The sequence below is a fragment of the Elephantulus edwardii genome, unplaced genomic scaffold, assembly GCF_000299155.1.
Source record: "Elephantulus edwardii isolate Elephantulus edwardi_28Jun2011 unplaced genomic scaffold, EleEdw1.0 scaffold00008, whole genome shotgun sequence".
Classification (NCBI taxonomy): Eukaryota; Metazoa; Chordata; class Mammalia; order Macroscelidea; family Macroscelididae; genus Elephantulus; species Elephantulus edwardii.
The window spans coordinates 10,276,669-10,285,034 of NW_006399758.1; positions in this window are offsets into that span (position 1 = coordinate 10,276,669).

Below are 8,366 nucleotides of genomic sequence, written 5' to 3' on the forward strand. Positions count from 1 at the left end.
ACTGCCTCTTGGTCCAAGTATAGGTTTCATATTAGCACAATTAAATGTTCTGGTATTCCCATTCTTCTCAGAGTCAGGCACAGTTTGTTATGATCCACACAGCCAAATGCCTTTGCATGCTCTGGTGCCATATCTAGGGTGAAAAATATACTCTTTTTTTAATTTGTCTCTTAATTTAAAAATTGGCAGCTCAAACCCACTCAGAAGCACCACTTCCTAAAGATTATAGAAAAAAAATAATAAAAAGTCTATGGAACATTTTAACACACAAATTGGAATTTACCCAAGAGCAATGAGTTTGTCTGTCTTATCCAACCATTGGGAGTTCTAAAGTATATGTTTTCTGCTCTTGTTGTTTGGTCCTGTCAAGTTAGAACCAGCTCATAGCTGACCCTCCAGTGTGTTTTGAAAGACATCAAATCACACAGGAGAAAATTGCCCATCTTTGAATTGCCAGTACAGCAGCTTGTGGATTTGACCCACTTGCCTGTGAGTTGACAGTATAACAGCTGGTGGATTTGAACCACATGTCTTATAGTTGATTGTATAGACTACCACAGTATTCCAGGTATGTAACTCTCCTGTTCCATCATATCACTTTCATTTGGCCAACTTTTTTTATCCTTGAGTACATACAACCTTTTTTGCATATTCTTTACATTTTCAAAGCTAGATCTGACATCCCTTATTTACTTCCCCAGAACCGTGTGTTATCTTTACAACACTTTAGCACCTACTATGGATTGAACTGTGTCTCCCAAAACATGTGTTAACTTGACTAGGACATGATTCTCATTATTATGTAATTATCCTCTTTAGTGATCTGATATAAATTTTCTAAGTGCTATAAATCATAACTTCTATGATGTTAATATGTCAGGATCACTAGAAGTTATGTTAATTAAATAGTTTATAATTTACAGAATTAGGTTGCATTTTGAGTCAATCTTTTTTAAACTATAAGAGATTAAAAAAGTGCGAACAGAGGGACCTTAGTACCACCAAGAAGAACTGGTAGCAAACTGTGTCCTTTCGAGCTAGAGTCTCTGTGTTGTGAGCCTTCTAGACCCAGGGAAAGATTGAATACCCATCTTCAAGGGACATCAAATCCACAGATGGTGAGAGGAGAGAAGAACTTCCCCTCAGAACTGGTAGAAAGTGTTCTCATACAATCAATGCTCTGAATTTGGACTTCTAGCCTTCTAAACTGTGATCAGGAACGCTGGTGGCCTGATCCTGAAGAAGTTGTACTAACCCAAAGGCCACCACTTCTTTCTGGTGGTTTAAATCAGCTAGAAAATCCTTGGGAGAAAGACAATCTTCTCCTGTGTGATCTACAGCCTTGGAACCCCAATGGAAGGTCAATTATGAGTCAGTTCTGACTCAAAAGCACTGAGTAAACGAAACTGATATAATACATTTCTGTTAGTTAAACCTCCCACTTGTGCTATTTCTAGGATTGCAGCACCAGGTAACTAAAACATCATGTAAACCCCTGTTTATTCTACTCTGTCCTCCTACCCTAGACATCAGTGTTTTAAGAGTCAGACAATAAGCATTGTTATTTCACTAAATCCATTCTAGTTTAGTCAGTCACAGTGCCTGAAGCTAAATCGGTTTTAGTGAGCATAAAAGAATTCTTTTATGGATGAGTAAGTTACTTATTTTTCATCAGAATCTAATTGTCATTTTAGAAGATCTGAAAGTACTTCATACATGTCTATGATTTTTCTCCTATATGATTATAAGATTTTAAAAAATCTTTCAAGGATAGGAGCCTTTTAAAAAAATATATTCTCCCTTTCTCTCAACATTATTAAAGCAAAAATCTTCTGCACAACAAACTTCCTTTTAAAGTATTAATAAAAAATGGCATATCAATAAATGTTTTTCATCATTTATCTTCAGAAGAAAGAGGAGAGTATGGGCAGGACTATATCTATAATACGGTTAATTTTAAACTTTCAGTATTAATTTTTCTTAATAAAGATATATGCTTGTTGATAAGTAGCATACAAAGTCTTCTCTAGCTTTCCTGAGAAACTGGACTTGTTTATTTATCTGGATTATAAAAGTATGTTCTCCCATTGCCAAGTCTGCAGCCTTAAAAGACTTTATTTCCAAGGAGAAAAAAGGATAATAGATTATCAAGACCTAGTGAATTCCTTTACATCATTGAAACCTTTTACCAAAGATATCTTACCCCGAATAATATCCCTGTAGACAACTGGAAGAACAAACAGAGATGCCTTAAGAGTATCTCTTGACAGTTTCATGTTCCATGCTTAGTAAAATTAGTGAATTAGTCAAGTCAAAGTTTCATCTTATGGAATCACTTCCTATACTCGAAGTGCTATCAAGTCAACTTGGACATAGTGACCCTCTGTACAACATAATTAAACCCTTCCTTGTCTTGTGCCATTTTCACCATCTCGGTGGTGCTTAAGCCCATTGCTGTAGTCATTGTATCAATCTATCTCATTAACGGTCCTAATTTTGTTCTATGACCCTCTACTTTTTCAAATATGGTGTCTTTCTTTAAGGACTGTCCTCTCCTGATAACATACCTAAAGTATGTGAGACAATATTTCACCATCCTTGCTTCTAAAGCTGCCCTGACTACACGAAATAATCTAATGATGATTTCAAATACAGAATAGATATTAATGACATTACTGCCAATTATCACCTAATTTTCATTAGATGCTAATTAAAAGTTAATGCTGATAACTCTTCTTTTCTTGGTCTAGTTCTAGTCAGTATGTGAGAAAATCATAAAGTTATAGTCATGAGAATTTTAGGAGTTTTGAAAGGTTCTATTCTATACTCACAACTCTAAGAAAAGGAGCAACTCCTTGCTAGTGTTTATAAACTGCTTTTAATGTTCCTTGGTGTAAGATAATCTGTGGCAAGGTTACCTAAGTATTGAAGTACTAACGAAAAGGTTAAAAATTCAAGCTAACCAGTTACTCCTCAGGATAAACAAGTTCAGTCTCCTCCCATAAAGGTGAGAAAGATTCACTGTCAGTTTGAATCAACTCAACAGCAGTGGTCTAGGCGGTGTAAGATAGAAGCCAACATCTTTAAGGAAGTACTTCCAGTAAAGACATGAGTCCATGGCTATTTCTTCTTAGAAAGAATTATTTTGTTGTGCCTGAGATGACTAGCTATTCATGTTGAATGAAACTATTTCTTCTGATTATGGATACAGCAGGTTCTATAGACTGATAGAAGGCAAGAATTCAGGACTGGGAAACTTAAATTTTGCCTATCATACCCAAAATAAGAGTTTGGGAAAATAGTGAACTTTCAGGATTCTTGCTAAATTTCTAAGTAAAAAGTTACCTGATAAAAAATGAAAGGACTTTGGAATCAATACCACCTAGTGATTCTAGAAAGTTGCATGGTCTGAGTCTTATTTTGTACATCTGCAAACTGAGGACACTAAGGCCTGAAAGAAAACAAAAGTCCTCACCACAGGACCAATAGGTAACACCATGACAGATGGAGAAAAGATTAAAGTTGCCAATGACTTCATCTTACTCAGATCTTCAATTAAAATCTATAGTAATAACTGTTCAGAAATCAAAGGATGTGTTGCATTGGAGAAATCTACTGTCAAAGATCTCTCTAAATTGCTAAAGAGATAGCTAATATGTCCGTTTAAAGACTAAGATGTGCTTAATCCAAGTCAAAATCTTTCCAATTACTGCCTATGCACTTCTTATGAAAGTTGAACAATGAATATAAGGAGAACTGATGCCTTTAAATTGTGATGTTTGGAACAAGCACAGAATATTTGACAGACTTCCAAAAGAAAAAAAAACCAACAAAAAGCCTGTCTTGAAGGAATAACAATCAAGTGTTCCTTAGAGGCAATGACAGTCAAATTTCATCTCACATGCTTTGGGCATGTTGTCAAGAGAGGTCAGTTTTTTAAAAAAAAAATATAATCTTGGGGAAAGTGGAGGATCAGCAAAAGAGAGGACAACCCTCGACAAGAGGCACTGACACAGTGACTTTAAGTGCAGACTCAAGCATATCAGAGATGACAAAGATGGAGCGAGACAGGGTAAGGTTTAGATCTGGTTGTTGTTCAGAGGCCGCTGTGAGTTAGAGTTGACTGGTCAGTACCTAACAACAATGGCAATTCCTACACTCTAGAAATATCATGTTTATGAGCCACTGAATATTGGGAGGGTTTTCACTGGCTGGTATTTGGAAGCGGATCATCAGGCATCAGAGCATATTAAGGTTTGACAGATATGACCCTTTACCCTGAGCTCCATTCAAGGGAACATTACTAAGAAGTCCCTTTTAATCATCACAGTTTCTACATTGTGCTGTGACAGATCATCCAACAAGCTAAAACTAATGCTTTCTGAGAGTCCTTTTCTAATTTCAAAGAGTGCTGGTGGTGTAGTGTGTTGTGAACTGGACTGCTAAGTGAAAAGTTGGCTATTTGAATTCACCAGCCTCTCCTAGAATTAACAATAAGGCAGTCACCTTCCACAAAAAAAGTCATACCCTCAGAAACTCAAAGTGTAGTCATTGTGAACCATTATCAACTAGACAAGAATAGTCTTGGGTTTGATTTCCTGATTTCACACCTTCTCCCATGCATACTTCTCCACTGCCCTCTTGCCTTGCCCTACAGTCACAACATCCAATACAGCTCTCTGCCATGGTTCTGGGAGCCCACTGCCCTGGCCTCTCATCCCCATATGTTCACGTCAAATGCCTTCTTTTTCATGACAGATTTCTAGACTTTAAGGATTCTTTTCCTCTAGTGTAATCTCCCAGTAAACTGGTGGGGAAAGTTACCTGAGGCTAGAAAGGGGCCATGGTTACTGGGAGAGGATATGAGCTGGAGAGCAGGTTTTCTTAAAAATAGTCTCACTCCACCTGCATTGATTTCTAGCCAAGAAACTGCATACACAGCCATCATTCAAGTTATTGAAGACTTGCATGCTGCTGTGACACTCAGAAGAGATTCAAACCAAGATGGATGAGGAAGAAAGACCTGGTGATCCACTTTGGAAAATCAGTCAATGAAAACTCTGTGGATTACATTGGGGAAGATGAAATTATGTGAATGATGTTGGAGTGGGCAATGACTTGCTCTCTTGTGTATGTGATCACTATAAGCAAAGAACAGCAACAATGTGTTTTTGTGGTGGTGGTGGCAGTGGTGATGGTGGTGGTTGTTGTTGTTGTGTGCTATTGAGTGGCAACTGACCCACAACTGACCCTCCAGTGGATTTGTAGAGGCAGTTAATCACGAGGGAGAAAACTGCCCATCCTTCTCGCTCAGAGCATCTGGTGGATTCAAATTGCATCCCTTGGATGATTAGGTGCCATCAAGTTGAGTATGACACATAGCAACCCTATGAACAACGAACCCTGTCCTGTGCTAATCCATTGTCATCATCTCTAATACATGTGAGCCTATGTCAATCTAGCTCATTAGGGATCCTCCTCCCCTTCACTGACCTTCCTCATTTCCAAGCATTGTATCCTTTTCCAAGGAATATCCTCCCCTAATAACATGCCCAAAGTATGAGAGAGGAAGCTTCACCATCTTTTCCTGTAAGGAACACACTGGCTACACTTTTTCCAAAATATATCTTTTTGTTGTTTTGGTAGTCCATCTACATACATACATATATACATATATACAAACATATAGTACACAGACATTCAGCTCTTTTCTCCAACACCACAACTCTAAATCATCTATTCTTTTGTTATCTTTATTTGTTGTTCAGCTCTCAGTTGCATAGCAAGTGATTGAAAAGACCATGACCTGAATCAGGAACACCTTAGACTTCAAACTGACATCATTGCTTTTCAGTATTTCGGAGCGGTCCTTAACAATAGACTTGACCAAGGCAAAACATCTCCTTCTTTCTTGATTGCTTTTACAAAGGATGTTTATTGTGGATCCAAGAAAGATTAAATAATTGACAATTGCAAGCATTTCTCCATCTATCATGATGCTGCCTCTTGGCCTATTGGTGAAGACCTTTGTTTTCATGATGTTGAGATACAATTCATATTGATGAGAGTAGTCCTTGATCTTCTCCAGCAAATATTACAACATCTTCAAACTTCTAAAGTGTGTCATCACTTTTTAAAAGTTGTGTCATCTACATATCATAGGTGGTTGATGAGTCTCCTACAGTTCTGATGCTGCATTGCTCTTCACAGAGCCCACCTTCATCAATTATTTGTTCAGCATACAGTTCAAACAGTTATAATTATAGACACAACTCTGATGCACACCATTTCTGATTTTAAACCGTGCAGGGTTCTTTTGCTCCATTCAGACAAGAGCTTCTTGGTCTAGGGATAGATTTCATATGAGATCTATATATACAATGTTGTTGTTGATTGACATCAAGTCGCGCATGACTCATAATGACTCTATGAACAAAAGACCTGAGGCCTTTTTATAACTATCGTTTTTCTAAGCTCATAGGGTTTCCAGAGACATGTGGTTTAGGAAGTGGATGCCACTCCTGCTTCCAAACCTGTCTTAAACTGGAAACTCCACCACCCACTGTCCACCATGAACAACCATTATGGCATTTGAGACTCCAATGAGACACGGTTTAGCGTCACAGCAAACCCATATTACCTGTGTATTGGATGAGTGTCAGCTCTGGATTGTTTAGTTGGACAGAAGCAATTAATTAACTATCCAATATTAAATCAATGACATGGAATTTGTTCCAGGGATATAAGATATATTTAACATTTGAAAAATCAATAGATCATGGTATAATATTTTTTGTTCTACATTGTTGGCTTGGTTTACTAAAATTTTATTTAAAATTTTTCTATTTAGGTTCATGAGGGGCATTAATTTGTAGTTTTCTTGTGTTTTTTTCTATATCCATTGTCAATAGAATGTTTATCTTATAAAAGGATTTAGAAATGTTTCTTTCTTTCATCTTTCCTGTCTAAAATTGATAATATTTCTTCTTTAAATATTTGACAGAATTTATCAATTTAAAAAAGCAATCATGGTATAAAACAACTATCATAAAAATCTTCACCACAACAAGATAAAGGTAAATAATCCAATTGAAAAATGGGCATAGGATATGAACAGACACTTCAACAAAGGTGACATTCAGATGGCTAAGAAGCACTTGAAGAAATGTTCAAAATGCCTAGCTCTAAGAGAGATGCAAATCAAAACAACTATGAGATATCATCTCACCCCAGTAAGAATAGCAAAATTTAACAGAGCAGCAAACAACAAATGCTGGCGAGGTTGCGGAGAAACTGGAACCTTTATTCACTATTCGTTGGAGTGTAAAATGGTGCAACCACTACAGAAGGTGGTATGGCTCTTTCTCAAAAAGTTTAAAATAGAGATACCATTTGACCCAGCAATTCCACTACTGGGCATATATCCCAAAGAGACCATAACTGACATCCAAGCAAATATTTGCACACCCATGTTTATTCATGCCTTTGTTCACAATAGCAAGGAGTTGGAAACAACCTAAGTGCCCATCAACAAACGAATGTATAGAGAAGCTGTGGTATATTCACACAATGGAATATTACAAGGAACTCGGAGGAGCTCTGGTGGCCCAGTGGCAAGAAGCTGCACTGCTATCCCAGAGGTACACAGTTCAAATCCACCAGATGCTCTGCTGGAGAAGGAGGGACAATTTCCTCCTGTACTAGTAAGATCCGATTTGATGGTACACACACAAAAATAATAAAAATTAAAAACACAAAATAAAATATAACAAAAAAAACCAACAAAGAACTCATGCAATATTATTCAAAATGGGTGAGCGTGGAGGACATTATGCTGAGTGAAATATCTCAGTCACAAAAGGACAAATACTGCATAGTGCCATTGTAAAATAGGACTGACATCGGTTTTGGGGGGAGACTGAGAAAGATGGGTTTAATAATGTATACTGCATTGAAAGAGATGAGGGAGAAAACTGTTTAAAAGGAAGATGTGATTAGGTATTGTCATGACAGGAGTCCACAATGAAGTCTGCATAGTGGGGTGGACTTAGGGTGAGGAGTTGTATAACAATGAAAGTATTTTTCTTTTACTTTTCAAAGAGAAGAGCGAATTGGGAGAGAAGGGTGGGCAGGGAGAAAAGTGCAACAACGAATGAATGGAAATCCTCAGTCTCTGTAAACTTTCATTTAAAATAATAATAATTTTTTAAAAAGTAAAAAAAAAATCTAAGGAAAGATTTACACATAGATATCAATTCTGAAGAGTTAACAGAAACAGGAAGAGAGGAAGAAGGGGAACTTCAACAATAGTTAAGTTTGTTGTTGTTGTTGTTGTTATGTGCCGTCGAGTCGCCTGTGACTCATAG